The sequence below is a fragment of the Vulpes vulpes genome, chromosome 13 (assembly GCF_048418805.1).
Source record: "Vulpes vulpes isolate BD-2025 chromosome 13, VulVul3, whole genome shotgun sequence".
Lineage (NCBI taxonomy): Eukaryota > Metazoa > Chordata > Mammalia > Carnivora > Canidae > Vulpes > Vulpes vulpes.
The window spans coordinates 93,480,544-93,502,402 of NC_132792.1; the positions used below are offsets into that span (position 1 = coordinate 93,480,544).

Consider the following 21,859-nt stretch of genomic DNA (forward strand, 5'->3'; position numbering starts at 1 on the left):
ATGACACAAGGACTCTTAAAAGTAAACAAAATCAGGCAGTTTGTGGAATGGAGTCAAAACTTGAAGAAGCAACACATTTAAGAATGAGTGTTCCATTTTTTTCCCCTCTTTTGGTTTGTGGCTTTGCCCCATGGACAGGCCCTGTATGCAGAACTGCTCAGCAGCAATAATAGGAGCAGGTAAAACTCTAAAAAGAAATCTCACTTTTCTGCACAAAGAACTGGGAAAAAGGGCCTCTGTGAGACAAGGGGCATAGGAGGAAACCTGGAAGGAAGTGAGGTCAAGAAGAGGCTGCCCTAATGCTGTGTAAGAAACTATACCAGTGCCTAGTCTACTCTTGAGCTGTATATGCATAGGACAGATCCAAAGTTGCCTAGCAAAACTTTGAGAATTGAATTAAGAATCAAACCATCAACCAGGTCTCAGGGAAAAAAGGGAATCCACCAACACAGTCAGTGCTGCTCTATGTCTTTATTACCTTGAGGGGTAGGTGATGAAGGCATCATAGCCAAAGAGGAACACAGCAATGAGGCCCAGTACTCCTGCAATGATTATGGAGTGATTTCCTCCCTCAACAAGGACAACAATGGAGGTGATGAGGTAGAGGGTGGCTGCAATGAGGGTTCGGAAGAAATCAATCCAAGACCAGTATTGTATCTTGGAGGCTAGGTCACACATGTAGATGACAAAGAAGATCTCAGCAAGAATCATCTCAACTACTGACAGAGAGGAGTATGCTGGTGTTGAGAGGCTGAACCAGATTAGAATCACCAGGCACAATATCATCTCAGCACACAATAGAGTTCCTTTTCTGGAGCATAAGAAGTTGGTGAAGACAGTCCAGCAGCCACGGGCTGAGAGGTGCTCAGCCTCCACCATGATGAGGCCTGGAGTTCCTGGAGGCACATATGATCTACAGCCTTGATGGAGGGTTCCAGAATGCTGCACACCCAGCCGTTTTGCCTTCTAAAAAGTAGTTTTAAAAACTTGCAATCTGAAGTTGACTTGGTTGACCACCTGCTAAAACAGTAATTATGATGATTATGATAATAATAATAATAATAATAATAATAATAATAATAAAATACCTTAGAGATTTTTAACAGGATTCATATCTACACAACTTAATATTCTTAAAGTCCAGAATACAATCCAAAATTACCTGATAAACAAAGAACCAAAAAATGTGGCTGATTCTTTCTATTATTTATTTATTTATTTATTTAGGAAGAGAGAGAGAGGCAGAGACACAGGCAGAGGGAGAAGCAGGATCCATGCAGGGAGCCTGACGTGGGACTTGGATCACACTCCAGGCTGCAGGAGGTGCTAAACCGCTGCGCCACCAGCGCTGCCCAAAATGTGGCCAATTCTTAAGGGAAAAGATAATGAATAGGTGCAAACCCTAAGGTGACACAGATGCTGAAATTATAAGACAAAGACTTTAAAACAATGGATTGTAATAATAATAAGCTCCATAAGGTAAATATACATTAAATAAAACATATAGAAATATAAAAGCACTCAGCAAAAAAAATTAAATTCTAGAAAAAGAACAAAATCATTTTAAAGCATACAATCTGTGAAGTTTAAATTTTGCTGGCTGACCTCAATAGCAGAGTGAAGATGACAGAGGAAAGGGTCAGTGAACTTGAAGCTAGATTAATAGAAATCATTCAGTCTTAAGAACGAAGAGGAAAATACATTGGAAAAAAATGAATAGAACTTCAGAGAGTCATGGAACTATATCAAAGGTCTAACATTTATAACAATGGAGTCCTATAAATTAATTGATGCAGAAAAAGAATTTGAGGAAACAATGGCTGAAAAGTTCCTCAATTTGATGAGAATTAACTTGCGTATTCAAGAAGTTTAATGATCATAAACAGAATAAACTCAAAGAAAACCACACCCAGACACATTATAATCTAACTACTGAAAATTAAATGTAAAGAAAAAAATCTTAAAGGTAGCTAAGGAAAAATGACAATTATAGGAGAACAATGATGTTAATGATGATGGACTGCTCATCAGAAACCATGAAGGCCAAAAGACAGTAGAACAGCATTTTTAAAATGATAGGAAATAATGTTAACCCAGCATTCTATACCCAGCAAAACTATCCTTCAGGAATAAAGGAGACATAAAGATATTCTCAGATGAAGACAATCTAAAAGAACCCATGGCCGACTAAAAGAAATGATACAGGAAGCTCTTCAGACTGAAGGAAAACAATACCAGATGAAACCTAGAAATTTAAGAATGAAAGAAGAATAAAAACAGTAATATCTGGGTAAATAGTGAATCCTTTTTTTAAAGTTCCTCAAAATATATGTAATTATTATTTTTTGATATATTTTTAAAGTAGGCTCCACACCCACCATGGGCTTGAACTCATGACCCTGAGATCAAGAATTGTGCACTATCCTAACTGAGCCAATCAGGAACCCCCAAAATACGTAAAATTATTGAAGGGAAAAATTTCACATTGTCTGATAAGGTTTTAAATGCATGTCAATTTAGAGGCAATTGGGTGGCTTGGTCAGTTAAGCATCCAATCCTTGATTTTGTCTCAGGTCATGATCTCAGTGCTGTGGGATGGAGCCTAGAGTTAGGCTCCATACTCAGCAGCAAGTCTGCTAGAGATTCTCTTTCTCCCTCTCTCTCTGTCCCTCCCCTGCTTATATGCTCCCCTTCTCTCTCTCAGATCTTTAAAAAAATAAATTAAAAAATAATGCCTGTTAGTGTAAAACACATGACAACTATAACATAAGGGGAGAGAGTAAGGGATTTATGTGGTTGTAAATTTCTACATATTACTTAAAAATTACTGTATTATCAAGAACAATGGGGGATCCCTGGGTGGCTCAGCAGTTTAGCGCCTGCCTTTGGCCCAGGGTGTGGTCCTGGAGTCCCGGGATCGAGTCCCACATCAGGCTCCCTGCATGGAGCCTGCTTCTCCCTCTACCTGTGTCTCTGCCTCTCTATCTCTGTCTGTGTGTCTCATGAATAAATAAAGAAAATAAAAAAAAAAAACCAGTTGTTCTCAATTTGCAGTAGTTTTGCCCATCAGGGGACAAAAGGCATCATAGAGACAGCCATAACTGTGGGAAAGGGTGTAACTGGCATCTAGTGGATAGAAGTTAGAAATGTTGCTAATCATCCTACAATGCACAGAGTAGTTGTCCAGAATAAAGAATTATCTAGTCCAAAATACCAATAGTTTTGATGTAGAGAAACTCTTCCATAAAATGAGAGAGACAGAAATAGAATAACAAAATGTAATATATAAAATACAGCATAATGCTAAAACTATTTAACTATCCAAAAGAAGGCAGGAAAGAAGGGAAAGGGGAACAAAAAAATATGTGGCAAAATAATAGACCTAAAACCAAACACATGGATCATAATAATGTTAAATAATTATATTAAATCTATATGGTAAACACACCAATTAAAAGATCAAAATGGTCATATAAGAATTAAAAATCTGGGCAACCCAGGAGGCTCAGAAGTTTGGCGCCTGCCTTCAGCCTAGGGCATAATTCTGGAGTCTCGGGATCGAGTCCCACATCAGGCTCCCTGCATGGAGCCTGCTTCTCCCTCTGCCTGTGTTTCTGCCTCTGTGTGTGTGTGTGTCTCTCATGAATAAATAAATAAAAATTTAAAAAAAAGAATTAAAAAATCTACATGCTCAAGAAACATAGTTTAAATATAAGAACACGTTAAAAATAAAAGGATGGAAAAGACGTATTATGTAAACAATAATCAAAAGGAAGCCAAAGTGGCTTTAAAAAAAGATTTTATTTATTTATTCATGAGAGACACAGAGAGAGAGGCAGAGACATAGGCAGAGGGAGCAGCAGGATCCCTGCAGAGAGCCTGATGTGGGACTCGATCCCAGGACCCCAGGATCACGCCCTGAGCCAAAGGCAGACACTCAACCATTGAGCCACTGAGGCACCCCCAGAGTGGCTATTTTTTTAAAAAAAGATTTTATGTATTATTATTTGAGAGATAGAGAGTGAGAGAGACCATGAACTGGGGGAGAGGCAGAGAGAGAGAGAGAAGCAGACTCCCCGCTAAGCAAGGAGCCTAATGCAAGTCTCCATCCCATTATCCTGAGATCATGACCTGAGCTAAAGGTGCACTCTTAACCACCTGAGTCACTCTGGTACCCCTAGAGTGGCTATTTTAATATCTAATTAAGATTCAGAACAAAGAATATTGTTAGGACAAAAAAGGACATTAGAGATTTATAATATGGTCACTTACCAAGAACAATCCTAAGTGGGTACACACCTAATAATGAGACTTTACATAAAATACAAGAAGCAGGGCCCCCTGGGTGGCTCAGTCCATTGAGTGTCTGCCCTTGGCTCAGGTCATGATTCCTAGGTCTCAGGATCAAGCCTCAAGAGAGGCTGCCTGCTCAGCAGGGAGTCTGCTTCTCTCTCTCATTCTCCCTCTGCCTTTACCTCTGCTTGTGCCCTCAAGTGCACACACTTTCTCTCTCTCTCTCTCTCTCTCTCTCTCTCTCTGTCACATGCTCTCTTTCTCAAATAAATAAAATCTTTAAAAAATAAAATAAAATACATGAAGCAAAAAAAAAATCTTGACAAATTTAAATAAATTAAAATAACACAAAGTATACTAATTGACAATAAGAAAATATTATAAATCAACAACAAAAAGATAATTCTTTTAGTTTTGCATATAGTTACCAAATTGTTTAGTCACCAGTTGCTGAAAAACGTTTTTTTCACCACTGAGTTCTTTGACAACTCTGTCAAAACCAATTTAGTTTGTATAAAACTAAATTCTGTTTTATTCAATGGTTCTGTATGTTTATCCTTTTCTAGTACTACACTGTCTTGATAACCATAAATGTATAGTAAGTTTGAATCAAGTAGTGTAGGTGTTTTCCCATTTCAAAGTTGTTTGGCTATTGTAGGTCCTTTGCTTATTTATGAAATTTTAGAATTGACTTGTTAATTTCTGCAAAATACTCTGCTGAGATTTCAATGGAGATTACATTAAAACTGTAGATTAATTGGGAGAATTGATATTCTAAAAAGCCTTCCAATTCATGAATATCATATACTCTCCATTTATTTAGGTTGTCTTTTATTTCTTATATCAATAATTTATAATTTTTAGCATATGTAGATTATACTTAAATATTTCATATTCTTTTTTTAATATTTCATATTCTTATACTATCACATAATTATCTGTTTTTTAAGATTTTATTTATTTACTTGAGAGAGATATGAATGTGAGCATTAGCAGAAGGGAGGGACAGAGGGAGAGGAACAAGCAGACTCCTCTCTGAGCAGTGAGCCCAACATGGGCCTCAATTCCAAGACCCTGAGATTGCAACTGAGCTGAAGTCAGATGCTTAACCAACTGAGCAACCCAGGCATCCCACTATTGTATAGTTTTCACATTTCACTTTCTAATAGTTTTTGCTACTTTATAGAAGTAGAATTGATGTTTATATATTGACCTTGAATCTTAAGACTTTCCTGAAGTCACTTATTAGTTCCAGTAGCTGTTATATATTATTTAGGATTTTCTATTTGTTGTCAGTCAACAGAGAGAGAGATTTATTTCTTTTCAATCTGTATTTATAAGATTTCTTTTTCTTGTCTTATTGCACTGGGTTGGCCCTCTAGTGCAGTGTTAGCTAAAAACAGTGAGGGTGGACATCCTTCTCTTGTGCCTGATCATAAAGAAAAGCATTCAGTCTTTCACTGTTAGGTTAGTTATAGGTGTTTCCTAATAAAATGGGGAAGTTACTTTTTATTCTTAGTTTCATAAGCTTTCTAAAAATTCAAGTATAGATGTTTTTTTTTTTCTGTATCTCTTGAGATGATTGTGTGGTTTTTCTTTTGTATTCTGGTGGTATGGTAAATTACAGGGATTTTTAAATGTTAAACTAGCATTCTATTCCTTGGATAAACCCCAAATCTATCATGAAGTGTTTTCCTTTCTATATATTGCTGGATTCATTTGCTAAAATTTTAAAAGTGTGGAGCCTGATGTGAGACTTGATCCCACAACCATGAAATCATGACCTGTGCCAAAATCCAGTCAGATCTTAACTGACTGAGCTATCCAGGCACCCCCTACTTTTCCCTAGATTCTTAAGCTGAAAGCTGTTGATTTTTAGACCTTTTTTTTTTTTTTCTAATAGAGGCATTTCTTCTGTAAATTTCCCTTTAAGTACTGGTTACATTCCACAAATTTTTATATGCTCTATTTTCATTCAGTTCAAAATATTTTCTAACTCCTCTTGAACTTTCCTCTTTGGCACCTGGTTTATTTAGAAATGTGTTGTTGGGCAGCCCCGGTGGTGCAGCGGTTTAGCGATGCCTGCAGCCCGGGTGTGATCCTGGAGTCCCAGGATCGAGTCCCACATGGGGCTCCCTGCTTGGAGCCTGCTTCTCTCTCTGCTTGTGTCTCTGCCTCTCTCTCTCTCTCATGAATAAATAAATAAAATCTTAAAAAAAAAGAAATGTGTTGTTTAATTTACAAATATTTGAGGATTTTCCTGATACCTTTCTATTGTTTTCTTGTTTAATTTTGTTCCGTTACATAACATACTGTGTATATGACTTTTTTCTCCAATTGACTTTTTCTACTGTAGTAAAAGATACATAATATGAAATCTTCCATTTTAATCATTTTTAGCTGTACAATTCAGTGGCTTTCCACATCCTCACAATGCAGTGTAACTATCACCACATCTATTTCTAGAACTTTTTTATTATTTCAGGTAGAAACTCTGCACTTTTTTTTTTTGAAACTCTGCACTTTTTGAGCAAAAAGTCTTCTTTACCCCCAACCCCTCACAATTGTATTTTACTTCGTCTCTATAAATTTCCCTATTCTTGTAGAGTTTTAATTCTTTAAATTTGTTAAGATCTGCTTTATGGTCCAGACTTTGGTCTATCTTAGTAAATATTCCCATGTGCATTTGAAAAAAGTATGTAGGGCAGCCCAGGTGGCTCAGCGGTTTAGCGCGGCCTTCAGCCCAGGGCCTGATCCTGGAGACTTGGGATCGAGTCCCACCTCAGGCTCCCTGCATGGAGCCTGCTTCTCCCTCTGCCTGTGTCTCTGTCACTCTGTGTGTGTGTGTGTGTGTGTGTGTGTGTGTTTCTCATTAATAAATAAAATCTTAAAAAAAAAGAAAAAAATATGTGTTCTGCCAATGGTAGAATATTTTATACAAGTAAATATGATCAAGTTGATTGAAAGTATTGTTCTTTCATACTCTATTGGCTTTTTTTATTAAATTGTTCTATTGATTTCTGAGAAAGAAGTACTGATGACTCCATGTATAAATGTGGGTTTCTCCTGTCGATCTATTCATTTTTCCTTCATATATTTTAAAGCCCTATTGTTAGGTTCATATACATTTAGGATTGTTACATCTTTTTGATGAGTTACCCATTTATAATTATGTAATGTCTCTCTTTATCCATGCTAATACTTCTTTTTCCAATATTTTTCAAGATAAGCTCTCCAGATTTGTAAACTGGAACTACTCCATCTCACACTCCCCAGTCACATACCTTAATCTAATTTTGCCAGATAACTATGCAGTTTACGAGTTTCTAAAAAGAGAACTGTTTGGCTTACAGAACAAGTTGAAAACTGTGTAGTGACTGAAATATATACCCTCCAAATACAAAGCAATCTTACATTAGCAAAAGAGAAAAATTTTAGAGAGCATTCTATGATGGTTATTTGAAATAATATCTTCAATGAACTGAAATTCTGTATGGAACACTTTATTTTTTTCATCCCTTTTGGGACTTCTAGCCTGTTTCCTTATCCTGTTTTTCCCCAAAACTAGTGTTCAAGTAAACATTAGAGGGACTGAGCATCAGAGTGACCCCTAATGCCAGAGTATACACACTCCCACTCCCTAAATGCCAACCTAAATTCCTGAGGGAGCTAGGATTGACTTGATATCTATTTCTGGATCTCAAAATAGTGGAGAGTTTTGTTAGGTTGTTTTTAGTCCTAACAAGGCAACATTGGCCATCGTAGCTTGCTGTGTCAATGGTAAAGGAAATAGTATCCTCTTGCCACCTATACATGACTGTTATTTCCCCAGGATGGGACTTTTAAAACAATCACTACAAACCAGAAAACAACTCTTACTGCCTAGAGAAAGGGGAAACTATCTTTGTTGTGATTTGGTAGAAAAGTTAAATGATTAAAATGGGGAGTATCCTTCTGAATCTAAGATTTTTCACCTGGAATATGAGAATTATGATAGTGCCTACATCAGCTGTTGCTGTGAGAAACAAATAAGATAATTGATAGAAAATAATTTAATAAACTGTAAACCTCTAATATTAGTTGTTAATTCTGCTTTTATAATACCAATAAGATTTATCCCCTTAATAATTTAGTTTTAGCTGGGGAAGATGATGACTTTATTTAGCTTGTATTTCTTTTCTTTTCTTTTTTTTTTTTTTTTGCTTGTATTTCTTTCAAGTTCCTTTTTTGCTTTGTGGAGAGAAGGAGTTGGCATTTCAGCAAATTTTTTTCTTTCAGTTTTATTGACATATAATTGATATGCAGCACTATGTATGTGTAAGCATATAGAATAATGATTTGACTTACATGTATTGCAAGTAAATAATTTAAGATTTTAAAAAATATTTTATTTAAATTCAATTTACCAACATATAACACCCAGTGCTCATCTCATCATGTACCCTCCTTAGTGCCAGTTACCCAGTTACCCCATCTCCCTACCCTCCTCCCTGCCTTTGTTTGTTTCCCAGAGTTAGGAGTCTATTATGGTTTGTCTTCCTCTCTAATTTTTCCCTACTCAGTTCCCCTCCTTTCCTTTATAATCCCTTTCACTATTTCTTATATTCCACATTTGAGTGAAACCATATCATGATTATCCTTCTATATTTTTAAGATTTATTTGTTTATTTGAGAGAGAGAGCACCAGTCGAAGAGGCAGAGGGAAAGGGAGAAAGAATCTAAAGCAGTCTTAGCACTGAGTGTGGAGCCCAACGTGGGGCTCAGTCTCACAACCCTGAGATCAGGACCTGAGCCAAAACCAAGAGTCCCATATTTAATCAACTGGGCCACCCAGGCACCCTACAAGAAAATTATGTTTAAATGTCCTTTCTCCTTTATATTAATTCCTCTGCTTTCTATTTTCAAGATGAACAAGATGATTCAACCTGTCCATACTATTTTCAATGAACCCACACTCACTTAAAGGTATTTTAAGAAAACATAATATTTCTGTGAATATACATGGTACATCTTATCTTTTAAAGACTAAATTTGAAAAGCTAATAATCCGCAGCTATTTCTAAAATATATTACCCCTAAATACCAGTCTTCAAGTTCTCAGAATTCATATTCAATCATCACTACAGGTCAAGATATATATATCATAATATATGATATATATACATATCTTCTGTTTCAGATAAGGCCAGATGGAACATAGTCTTACTGTGTAATCCAGCTTTCTAGTCTACGTAAAGCTTAGAATTTTTTTAATTGAAGCATAATTGACATACAATATCCCATTAATTTCAAGTGTACAACATAGTGATTCAATATTTTTATACATTGCAAAATGATCCCCATGAATGGTTATTATCCATCACCATACAAAAGTATTGAAATAGTATTGACTATATTCCCTATGCTGTATATTACATCCCCAGGACTTCCTTATTTTATTACTGGAAGTTTGTACCTTTTAATCCTCTTCACCTATTTTACCCTGCAAAGTGTAGTTGTTGGTGGTGTTGTTTTAAGATTTGTTTGAGAGAAAGAGAGAGAAGAAATGTGCTAGTGGACATGAGAGAAGGGCAAAAGGAGAGGGAGAGAGAATCCTTAAGCAGACTCCTTGCTGAGCACTGAACTCCACGTGGGGCTTAATCCCAGGAACCTGAGATCATGACCTGACCTGAAATCAAGAGTATGTCATTTAATCAACTGAGGCACTTGGGTGCCCCCTTGCAAAGCATAGTTTTGAAGTCTGTACATAGAGTATATGTTGTTTTTGAAATATGTAAGGTTGACAAAAAGAATTAAAGTACAAAAAATTACATTTTAAAATAATTTTATTTAGCACAAATTATAATGAATTGCTTACACTGTTCAGAATAATTTAAGGATTTTAGTGGGTTCAACATCATGTTTTTGAACAGCATGTATTGACATGAACTCTGTTCATAGAAGCTATAAGAAACACTATTGAAAGGATAATCTAAAAAAAACTTTCTTAACTCATGATGAGACTGGGTGTTATATATGTGAGTGATAACTAAATTTTACTCCTCAAACCAACATTACACTACATGTTGATTAACTCAAATTTAAATTAAAAAATAAAATAAAAATTCAAATAAATATAACCTTAAAAAATATAGTTACAAAACTAAAAAAATAATTTTTTAAAAAGTTCTCCAAATCAGCTTGCCTATTTTGAATTAATTTTGTTGGGATTTTCTTTGCAAATATGAAGTGTAAAATTTTTTCAATTATTTGTCTCAACTGCTTGTACTCTAAATAAACTGGAGTTTTATGCATTTTTCATTGAATAGGCAATTGGGAAAGGAAAAATGCATTCATAATGACCAAAAATTGGCATTTGTGAAAGATAAAAACACAATTATTTATAAGTGGATTGTTCATTTCATTATTCTGTTTCTCACTATTAATATGTAATGATCAGATTTCTAAATAGAAACATTCCAAAATATTAAAAATTTAAATCTAAGTATTTAAAACAATTTTTCATAAAGAGATGAATTTTCTTTTTCACTAAGATATATTATTTATTTTAAAACTTTATAAATTATAAAAAACACCTTTATAAATTACATGAATGAAATTTCAGAAAGGTGATGGGTGAATGTAATAACAGTTAATATTTATAATTTTAATGAATATTTGTTATATTTATCAATGTTTATTAGGCCCCTACTATGTGCCTTCTGTATTTCTAGACTTTTATCTTATTATTTCATTTTAATTATCATAACCTTCTGACATATCTCCATTTTATAGATAAAGACATTAAGCCTCAGAATAGGAGTTAATGTATACATGTCAGGAAGCCAGTAGATGACAGAAACATAATTTGAACAAGGTCTCTGACTTCATAGTCTGTGAATTTGCATGTGTTAAGTGTATTTGTGTATGTGTGTCTGTCTTAATATACAAGTAAAGACTCTGTACTATTTTCAGTTGTATTAAAAGAGGAAACAAAAAATTTTCCTTTCTCTAGTATCTAGTATGAAGAACTAAATATTTATATAATTTTTAAGGGTTTTCAAAAACATATGTTGTGTATAATTACATCACATATCTCATGAGTATATTTATGTATTTATGTTTTTATAGTTCTTTTGCCTCCTTGAAGGAATATTCTTATTTGATATAAAGAAAGTATGGTATCCTCTAACATTATAAATATATGAAATAATTTGAAAATCCAAACCATTTGAGTGGCTGAGAAATCAAGTTTAGACATGCTGTAAAACATCCTAAATAACTCACAAAGAGCAGTTTTAAATATCTTCATTTTTAAAAATGATTTTACTAAAAAAAAATAATAATAAATAAATAAAATGATTTTACTTATTTGAAAGGGAGAGAGAGTATATGCCTGTGAAGGGAGGAGGGGCAGAAGTAGAGGGAGAGCAGACTTCCGGCTGAGCAGGGAGCCTACACGGGACTCAGTCCTAGGACTCCAAAATCATGACCTGAGCTGAAGGCAGATGCTTAACTGACTGAGTCACCCAGCTGCCCCTAAATATCTCCATTTTTGAAAAAAATTTAATGGATTTTATTTTTTTAGAACTGTTGTAGGTTCAGCAAAACTGAGTGGAAAGTAGAGAAGGTTTCCATATACCCCTGCCTCTAAAATGCAAAGGCTCTTCTACTTAACATCCCATACCTAAGTGACACATTTTTTATAGTGGATGAACCAACAGTGACGCATCATTATCATCCAAAGTTCATAATTTACAGTAGGGTTTAGTCTTGGTGTCTTACATGCTATGGGTATGGACAAATGTTTAATGACATGTATTTACCATAATAGTGTCATGCAGAGTAGTTTCATTGCCCTCAAAATCCTCTGTGCTGTGCCTATTCATGCCTTTCTCTCCATAACCACTGAATCACTGACATTTTTACTGTCTCCATAGTTTTGCCTTTTCCAGAATGTCATATGGCTGGAATCATGTAATGTATAGCCTTTTGGATTGTCTTCTTTCTCTTAGTAACATGTACTTAATCTTCTTCCATATCTTTCCACAGCTTAATAGCTCTTTTCTTTTAAAAATTTTTAAAGATTTTATTTATCTATTAGAGACACAGAGAGACAGAGAGAGGCAGAGACACAGGCAGAGGGAGAAGCAGGCTCCATGCAGGGAGCCCGACGAGGGACTCGATCCTGAGTCTCCAGGATCACGCCTTGGGCTGAAGGCTGCGCTGAACCGCTGAGCCACCAGGGCTGCCCTTTTTTGTTTTTTGTTTTTTTTTTTTAGATTTTATTTATTTATTTGTTTGACGGGGGGGGGGGGGGGGGGGGGGGGGGAGGGAGAACCAGTGCATGTGCATGCTTCATGGGTGTGGTGGGAGGGACAAAAGAGGAGAGAGATTAGAAGAGGGAAAGAATCCCAAGCCCAGAGCCTCATGTGGGACTTGATCTCATGAACAGGCTGAGCCACCCAGGTGCCCCATGTAGCTTTTTTTTTTTTTAAGTGCTCATTAATATTCCATTGTCTGCATGTACTACAGCTTACCTATTTACCCTCTAAAAGACATTTGGCTGCTTCCAAGTTTTGACAATTATACATAAATCTGGTATAAACATCTACATTCAGGTTTTTGTTTGGACATTGGTTTTCAACTCCTTTGGGTAAATACCAAGGAATACAATTACTGGATTATATGTTAAGGGTTTGTTTAATTTTATAAGAAATTGCCAAATTGTCTTCACCAGCAGTGAATGGGAGACTCTTTTGATCTCTCTCTATATTTTTAAAGATTTTTTTCCATTTATTCATGAAAGACAGAGAGAGAGAGGCAGAGACCCAAGCAGAGGGAAAAGCCGGCTCCCTGCAGGGAGCCCGATGTGGGACTCAGTTCCAGGACCCCGGGATCACGTCCTGAGCCTAAGGCAGACACTCAACCACTGAGCCACTCAGGCATTCCTTGATCTATATTCTTATCAGCATTTGATGTTGTCGGTGTTTCACATTTCTGCCATTCTTACAGGTATGTGGTGGTATCTCATCATTTCTTCAATTTTCAGTTTCCTAATGACATGTGCTGCTGGGCATCTTTTCATATACTTATTTGCCAGTTGTGTATCTTCTTTGGTGAGGTGTCTGGGTCTTTTGCTCACTTTTTAATTAGATTGTTCACTTTCTTACTGTTGAGCTTCAAGACTTCTTCGTATACTTTGGATAAGAGTTCTTTATCAGATATTGTGCAAATCATTTGCAAATATTTTCTCCCATTCTGTGACATGTATGCTCATTCTGTTGTCATTGTATTTTTCAGAGTTGAAGTTTTTAATTTCAATGAGGCCCAGCTTGTTAATTATTCATTTCATGGATCATGCCTTTGGTGCTGTATCTAAAAACTCAACACCATACCAAGATCATGCATTTTCTCTTATGTTCTCTTCTAGGAATTTTATAATTATCGTTACACATTTTATATTTACATGAGATCTTTTTGAGTTCATTTTTGTTTAGGGTGTAAGGTTTTTCCAGATTTATTTTTGTGTGTGTATGTTCAGTACCATTTGTTGAAAAGACTCTCATTGCTCCATTTTATTGCTTTTGCTCCCTTGTCAAAGATCTGTTGACTATATTTAGTTAGGTAAGTCTGTTTCTGGGCTTTCTATTCTGTTCCATCAATCCATTTGTCTATTCTTCTACCAATACTAAAATACCTGATTATATTAGCTCTTTAAAGTTTTGATTAGTGTTTTAGATCACTCACACTCAATGTAACTATTGTTATTTTAGGACTTAAATGTGCCATTTTATTTTTTGTTTTGTGTTTGTTTTTTTTTTTGCTTTTGTGTTCTTTTTTTTTGCTTTCTAATGGCTTTCTAATGGGTTACCTGAACAATTTTTATAATTCCATTTTTACATATATATGGGTATATTTGCATATATTTCTTTGTATAGATTTTTAGTGATCAGTGGCTCAGTAGTTGAGCATCTGCCTTCAGCTCAGGTCATGATCCTGAGGTCCTGGGATTGAGTCCCACACCGGGCTCCCCGTGGGGAGCCTGCTTCTCCCTCTGCCTGTATCTCTGCCTCTCTCTGTGTCTCTAATGAATAAATAAAATATTAAAAAAAAAAAACAAACAAAGAGGGACGCCTGGGTGGCTTAGCAGTTGAGCATCTGCCTTCAGCTCAGGGCATGATCAGTTCCAGGATCGAGTCCTACGTTGGGCTCCCCTCGGGGAGCCTGCTTCTCCCTTTGCCTGTGTCTCTGCCTCTCTCTCTCTCTCTCTGTGTGTGTGTGTGTGTGTGTCTCTCATGAATAAATAAATATTTTTTAAAAATTAAAGTTTTAGTGATCATTCTAGTTATTATGTACGACTTATATACGTACAACTTATCAGTTTACTGTGTTGACAATTTACCAGTTAAAATAAAGAAACTGTGCTTGTCTTTATATCCCTTTACCCTCCCATTGTTAATGTAATAGTCTTAAATATTTCTTTTGGCATTTAAAACGCCACCAGGCATTGAGATATCATCCAGGTAGGTGACCAAATCAGAGGAGACTTTAAAAGATACAGATGATAAAACATTAAGAGACCACATTCCCACTGGTCTGTTGCCTATGAGGGCTCTTGGGAGCTGAAAGTGGTCTTTGTACCAACATCTAGCAAGAAAACAGGGATCTCTGTCTTACAACTGCAAGAAACTGAATTCTGCCAACAATTTGAATGATCTTGAAAGAACTCTAAGCCTCAGATGAGAAGCACAGCCCCAGTCAATACCGCACCTCATTTCTCCCTGTGGAGGCCCAGAACAGAGGAACCACCGAACCTGTACCAGGACTCCTGACCCATGGGAACTGTGAGATAAATTTAGTGTTGCTTTAAACTTCTACATTTGGCAATCTATTACACAGCAATAGAAAACTAATACATAGTTATTGCTTTTGAGATGGGGCAGTTGAGACTAGAGCAGCTTTGAGTCTCTGGCTAATTTTGTCCCATTACTAAGGCAAAACCTTTCTGGCCAATATTCTGCTAATTATGCAGATTTCCACTCTGGATACAGAACAGGAACTATTTCCATCAATGGACTAACTCCAGGGATTATTTCTTTCAAGGCATTTCATTGTTCTTTTCCCAGCTGCACGTAGTTTCTTCACATATAAATGTTAATCAGTACTCAGCTGAAGACTCTAGGAGGCAATCTCTTCAGTCTCTGGAGTTCTCTTTGTAGCTCCAGTACTTTTCCTTGTGGACAACAGGAATCCTAGTTTCCCAAGACTTCTGGGTCAGGGAGAGAAGCAGGTCCTGCCTCCATTCCTTCCTTCTACTACAACAGTGGCCTGGAAACTCCCTCTTGGGTAAGTTGGGACAACCATAGGGGCCATTTTACTTATTTTCCACCTTGCCTCAGTTATTGCCCTTTGATACCTATGTATAATATCTTGAAAGCATAATTTCTTATATTTTATCTGGTTATACAGTTGGTGCAGGTGAGAGGGTAAATCTGGTTCCTGTTACCCCATCTTAGCTGAAAAGCAGAATTCTAATGCTACACTTTTAAATCTTAACATATTTAATTCTAATGCTACACTTTTTTAAAAAAAGATTTTATTTATTTATTCATGAGAGACACAGAGAGAGAGGCAGCGACACAGGCAGAGGGAGAAGCAGGCTCCATGCATGGAGCCTGATGCAGGACTCAATCCCGGGTCTCCAGGATCACACCCAGGGCTGAAGGCGGCGCTAAACCGCTGAGCCACCCAGGCTCCCCTAATGCTACACTTTTAAATCTTAATGTATTTGCTCATAGTATTCTGTCTTCAAGATCACCCAGTTTGTGAATTCCTTCTCATTATCCCCAGGACAGGTCAATGTTACCTTCTCTGTAGAACCTAATCCCAGTATCCAGGAAAGAATAACTATTCCCTCCTTTGTGCTCCTATAGGCCTTAATGTATCATGTTTCTGCTTTGAGATGCTTCAGATTATATCCCAACTACTTGATTAGGTGTCTGACTTTTGGGATGTGAAAGGAAATAGTTTTCATTGAATCAACATTGCCGGAATCCCAACAAATCAGACCTATGCTAGGGTAGAGGTTACAATGATGAAAAGATTAAGGAATTCATAGCCTACAGAGCAGCCATGATTAAGCCCATAAGCAATCCTAATGCCAGAAGAGAGCAGTATGTACAAGATGCTGTGTGCTGTGTGTAGGAAGAAACATCACAAAACAGAGGAGTCCACCCAAGCATCACAGGAGCATTATTCTTCCACCTAAAACTTGAAGGGTAGGTAGGAATCTATAGATAAAAGGTTAATTAAAAAGAAACTCTACACGGAATTATTGACGGGTCAAAATATAGGGAGATGTGGAAAACATGGTGTGTTTGGGTAAGTGCAAATAGTTTTAGCATTTGTAAATGTTTAGGAAAAATAAACCAAATCCACTTTACCCCTCAATATTTATTGAGTACCTATTCTGTTCCATGCTGTGCTAGATACTTGGGCTGTAATGATGAGCACAAAGAGATCCAATCCCCTGTTCCTATGTAGCTAATGGCCAATATCAAGTGCTGTATTGTCTGATACGGAATGTATAGTAGAATAAAGTAGCATCCAATTATCTTAGCAAGGAAGGCCAAGTAGTTCTTAAGATGCAAACACATGAGGGGTGCCTGGGTGGCTCAGTGGGTTAAGTGTCTTCCGTCAGCTCAGATCATGATTCCAGGGGCCTGGGATAGAACACTGAATCGGGCTCCCTGATCCATGGGGAACTTGCTTCTCCCTCTCCTCCCCTCTTGTGCTCTCTGTCACTATCTCTGTCTCTCTCAAATAAATAAATAAAATCTTTTTAAAAAGATGTAAACATGTGAAGAGAACTTCCCAGGTTGGATTTTCAGCACACTGTTAGCCCACTGCTCATCACTCATGGCCTAGGCATCTGCCCTGTGCTCAGGCAATGCAAGCAAATGTTAATATTAGCTTCATCAGATGTAAGAATGAAGGGCAGAAGGAAGAAAAGAGGAAGGAAGGCAAGTCATCTGCCTCCAGAGGCAATTAAAAATATGTTTTCCCCTACGCTTGGTTTTCATATGTATTATCCATGCTACTCTTATTAGTCCATGATGTTTAGCTCAGTTGAATACTGGCCTAGAGTGGTATTGAAAAGACTATGTTTCACATTGCTGACTTTCTCTTCTATCTATAGAGATCTGTATTCACAAAAAGTGGGTTTCTCATGGGAAGTTATTTGCAATTTTGGTAAACAACATGGCTTAGTGAAGCTAAAACAAACAAATATAGAAGAATAAGGGACTGGGGTGGGCATATTTGGGGATGGGGGAACCTGTTGGACCCTGTTACTAACGAATTACTTTTTTCTGAGCATTGCACGTGTGTGTCAAATAGATCTCAAGAGGAGTATATCATTTTTAAAAGGAGGAGAGAAGAGTTTGATAGTCTTTCTGCTCTGATCTCATTGAGATGCCTTTTTTTTTTTTTTTTTTTTGGTCTAATGTATTCTTCCTCAAAAGGGCAGAATCCAGGCCTGATGCAGTGTGAGAGAAGGGGTTAGTCTGTTCTATAAACTGTTAGAGAGATTTAAAAAATAGGCAATCTAATTGACTCATACATGGCTCACAGCCATATAAATGCTTGCAAAATTGCTTCTTGCGCAGCAATAGTGACCACAGAGAAGCAGAAGTAAAATGGAAGCAAGTGAGATGAGAGCTCTTAGGAAATCTTTAACAGGACTTTAAAACTCTTGTTAAACCTTTTGTTTAACTTTATGCAGGACCATCCTTTGGAAAACTAAATGCACTTCAATCGAGCATACCGCAAGTTGAAATTCACATACTTTGCCTACAAAATAATACCTCCTGGTGTTAAAGTTTGTTTCCACAAATACATTTGCCTTTCAGAACCAACTGCTGCAGAGAAACGATTTTTTTTTTTTCACGAAGAACTGTGACTACATGGTTACTAGGAGATTTGTAATCTGCTTTAAACATGTTACTAAAATAGAAGTTGACATAAGTACTGAATTTGCTGTTTATGCTTAATCAAAGGCACTGCTAAAATAAAATATATTTGGATGTTTCTTTAAGCCATCAGCAACATACACATGCACATATATGACTCTCTATAGTCACTTTTTTATTGAAGTGTATAATCTTATATTAATTTCAGGTGTAAACATACCTGTATTCACTTTTTTGTATTCACTTTTTTTAAAGATTATTTATTTATTCATGAGAGACACACCTGTATTCACTTTTAGCAAAAATGTTCTTGTCTTCTTCAACACTGTCTTTATATTGATTGGCTTTATCTGTGATTATTATTTCCTCCTTCTGCCATGTGCTCTGCTGGAAGTTGCCTCATACCATCACTCAGCATCATTTGTTATTTCCTTGTCAATCCTACTACAAAAGGTCTTTCATCTGTGCTTTACTTTTACTAATTAATTAAATGTAATCAGCTAAAATACAATTCATTTGTAGTTTTAATCTCTAAATTGGTTGGTTGGTCACCAGCTTGGAAGTAGGAAATTATTTCCCTCTGTGTAAGACTTCATCCTAAAAGCCTATGTTGTCATAATGATAACAATATAGTTACTCAACATGTTCTTTGTTACAAACATTTATCTCCACAGTTACCAAAGACATTTTTCAGGCAACCACTTGAATTTTTAAACTAATTTTCTGATTTGTTTCATTACTCTCCTGTTAGTTTTTATCAATTCCTAGAACTTTGTATCATCATTTTAAGTCAAAATGAAAAGCTGAACCTCCTTTAGAAATTAAACTAAGAGCTGAGATTCATTATTAAAATAATTTTTTTTTTGCTCCTGGTGATTTAGTTATGAAAAACTTAAAAACATTTTGTGTATGTATGTATATGACTTACTAGACTATGACACCAGCTAATACAAGGGTCGAGCCATTCTAAAGGAATAGAAGTTTTACTTAAGTATTTGATTTCTTGGGGCACATGGGTGGCTCAGTCGATGGAGGTCCAACTCTTGATTTCTCTTTAGGTCATCACCCCAGGATCATGGGATTGAGCCCCACATAAGGCTCTGTGCTCAGTGCAGAGTCTGCTTGAGATTCTCTCTTTCTCCCTTTGCCCCTTCCTTGGCTTGTGCACACTTGTACTCTCTCCCTCTGTCTCAGATAAATAAATTTTTAAAAATGAGAAGGAGAAGGAAGGGAGAGAGAGAGAGAGAGAGAGCAAGAGAGAGTGAGCATGAGTGGGGGGGGAGAGACCCCCTGATGAGCAGGGAGCCTGTCTTGGGGCTCCATCCCAGGACCCTGGGATCATGACCTGAGCCAAAGGCAGATGTTTAACTGACTGAGCCATTCAGGCACCCAAGAAATAAAATCATTTAAAAAAGTATTTGATTTCTTGTTATGCAAACATTAAAATTATATACATTCACACACAAATCAGGAGAAAAAAATACTATTCCTCAATATACTCTATTCCCAATTTTGAAGATAGATGTAGATGTTCTTTTAGGAGAAATCTCTTTGAGGTTCAGTTTTATTGAGAATGCATTGAAAAGTCATAATTTTGGGATCCCTGGGTGGGACAGCGGTTTGGCGCCTGCCTTTGGCCCAGGGCAGGATCCTGGAGACCCGGGATCGAATCCCACATCGGGCTCCCGGTGCATGGAGCCCACTTCTCCCTCTGCCTATGTCTCTGCCTCTGTGTGTGTGTGTGTGTGTGACTATCATAAATTTAAAAAAAAATTAAAAAAAAAAAGAAAAGTCATAATTTTTCAACTGGCAACACTGAAATTTCCAATTCATCTAGGTCTCTGAAGAGAGATTAGATATCTGATCTAATGTTGAATTTACCACTCCTGAATTGAAATTCACCACTTGCTTATGTGGTACCTACTATTTTTTTTATATCCCTAGAGTTATAGAGAAGGCAACGATGATTCATTATGATTAGAATAATTTCTGGCACATATGAAATAAATGTGGAAACATGGAAAAAATGGAAAAAGAGAGACAGATTGGAATGAATCTTTTAAAAGAGGTTAAGGGCTCAGATCCTATCAAGTTTCTGCTCTGCCCTCAGAAAATTCACTCTCTATTCTATACCATAGCTAGTTCCAATCATTTGAGATTTCCTATGGGTCTCAGGAGATATTTTGAACATTTTTGAAATAAAAAATCTCAAGTATTCTCATAGAATTTAGGGAGTACAATTAAAATATATGGAAAAACGGAAGCTGTAACTTTCAAATCACCACCAGGATATGTTCTGTCCTCTTTCTCCTACTCCTTGTGGCTACTCATGGAAGCAGAGGTCAACTAAAGTTTTGGGAAAATACTGCACTTCTTAACCCAAAGAAGGCAGTGGGAGCAGAGCCATAGGTCATAGCATTAGCTACTTCCACCAAAGTTTTGATCTTTCCTTTAGGAGAACCAACAGTTAAAGACACTTATTTCCAGCCCACCTAGAAGAAAAATAAATGTGAATAAATTTAACTCCTACATTGCTGTCCTTTTACCTTCCAAATCACTGGCTGCTTAGCAGAATCATGTTTTCTCCTTCACTTCCAGGTTTATATATATGGGCCTCACTTTTCTCTGAAACAGAAAGGCTGTCACTTAAGTGCTGGAGGGTAAGCCCTTTACCTGTGTTGACAGAACTCCGCAGGGCAGACCGGGCAATGAATGGGCTTGTTGCTAGGATACCAGGCAGTTTCCAGGGCAGCAGCCCATTGCTGTTTGCTATTCTCTCAACTGACTAGCACTACACCTGTTCCTTAAGAAATAGCTTGCTTTCCTTCATTATAAAGCAAACACCGAGTAGGAAATAACATAGCTGCATATCTGCAACTTCTCTGTAGCGTTCTAGAAGGAATAGAATACACCATATATAATAATTTGATTTGTGGAAGGGGAATTCACATACCCATACAATATCTAAGTCTTCATATGTAATAAAATGTTTATGTGATTGTTTGAATCATTTTTATATTTATAGTCCACCATGTGCCACAGAGGATATGAGGCAACAATGCACATTCTTTTGAAGCCACCCCAAGATCTATTCTGTAAGTGCATATGGGGTGACTGTCTTTTTTTATGAGTTTTTCAAGCTATACATGATGGCTTCGTTCACCATTTCTCCCCTACTACTTGCATCTAATTGCCTCAAAATTGATACCACTGATGTCTATGATTGTTAACCAGGACTGGAACTAGGTTACCTATGCACGAAAATTAAGGAGGCCCCCATTTTCAAGGGCATGCAAGTACTCTGCTGCCAACATCTACACAGAGGTGGTAAATACCTGAGTCAAGCGTGCCAAGATCTGTGTCCAGAGCAAGTCTCTGAAATTACTAATTCCAAGAGTTCTTAATCTCTCAGCTCAGTTTCACACCCTCCTTCATTGTGTCCCCAGTACCGTAAGACTAAAGCATAAGTCTGTGGCAACTGGGCTGGAGAACAATTTAATTGACAGACACTACCTTATTCATAACTATCCCTCTCTTCCAACACTGACTGTCCAAGGAGGATACTTGGTTCTTCATGTAAAGAGATTTCTAAAGCCCAAACACTGCTCCTTAAA

General features: G+C 36.8%; 1 pseudogene; it reads right to left on the minus strand.

The window, feature by feature from the left end:
- Positions 1-474: 474 nt before the first annotated feature.
- Positions 475-1,008, minus strand: LOC112925674 (proteolipid protein 2 pseudogene; annotated as a pseudogene).
- Positions 1,009-21,859: the final 20,851 nt, after the last annotated feature.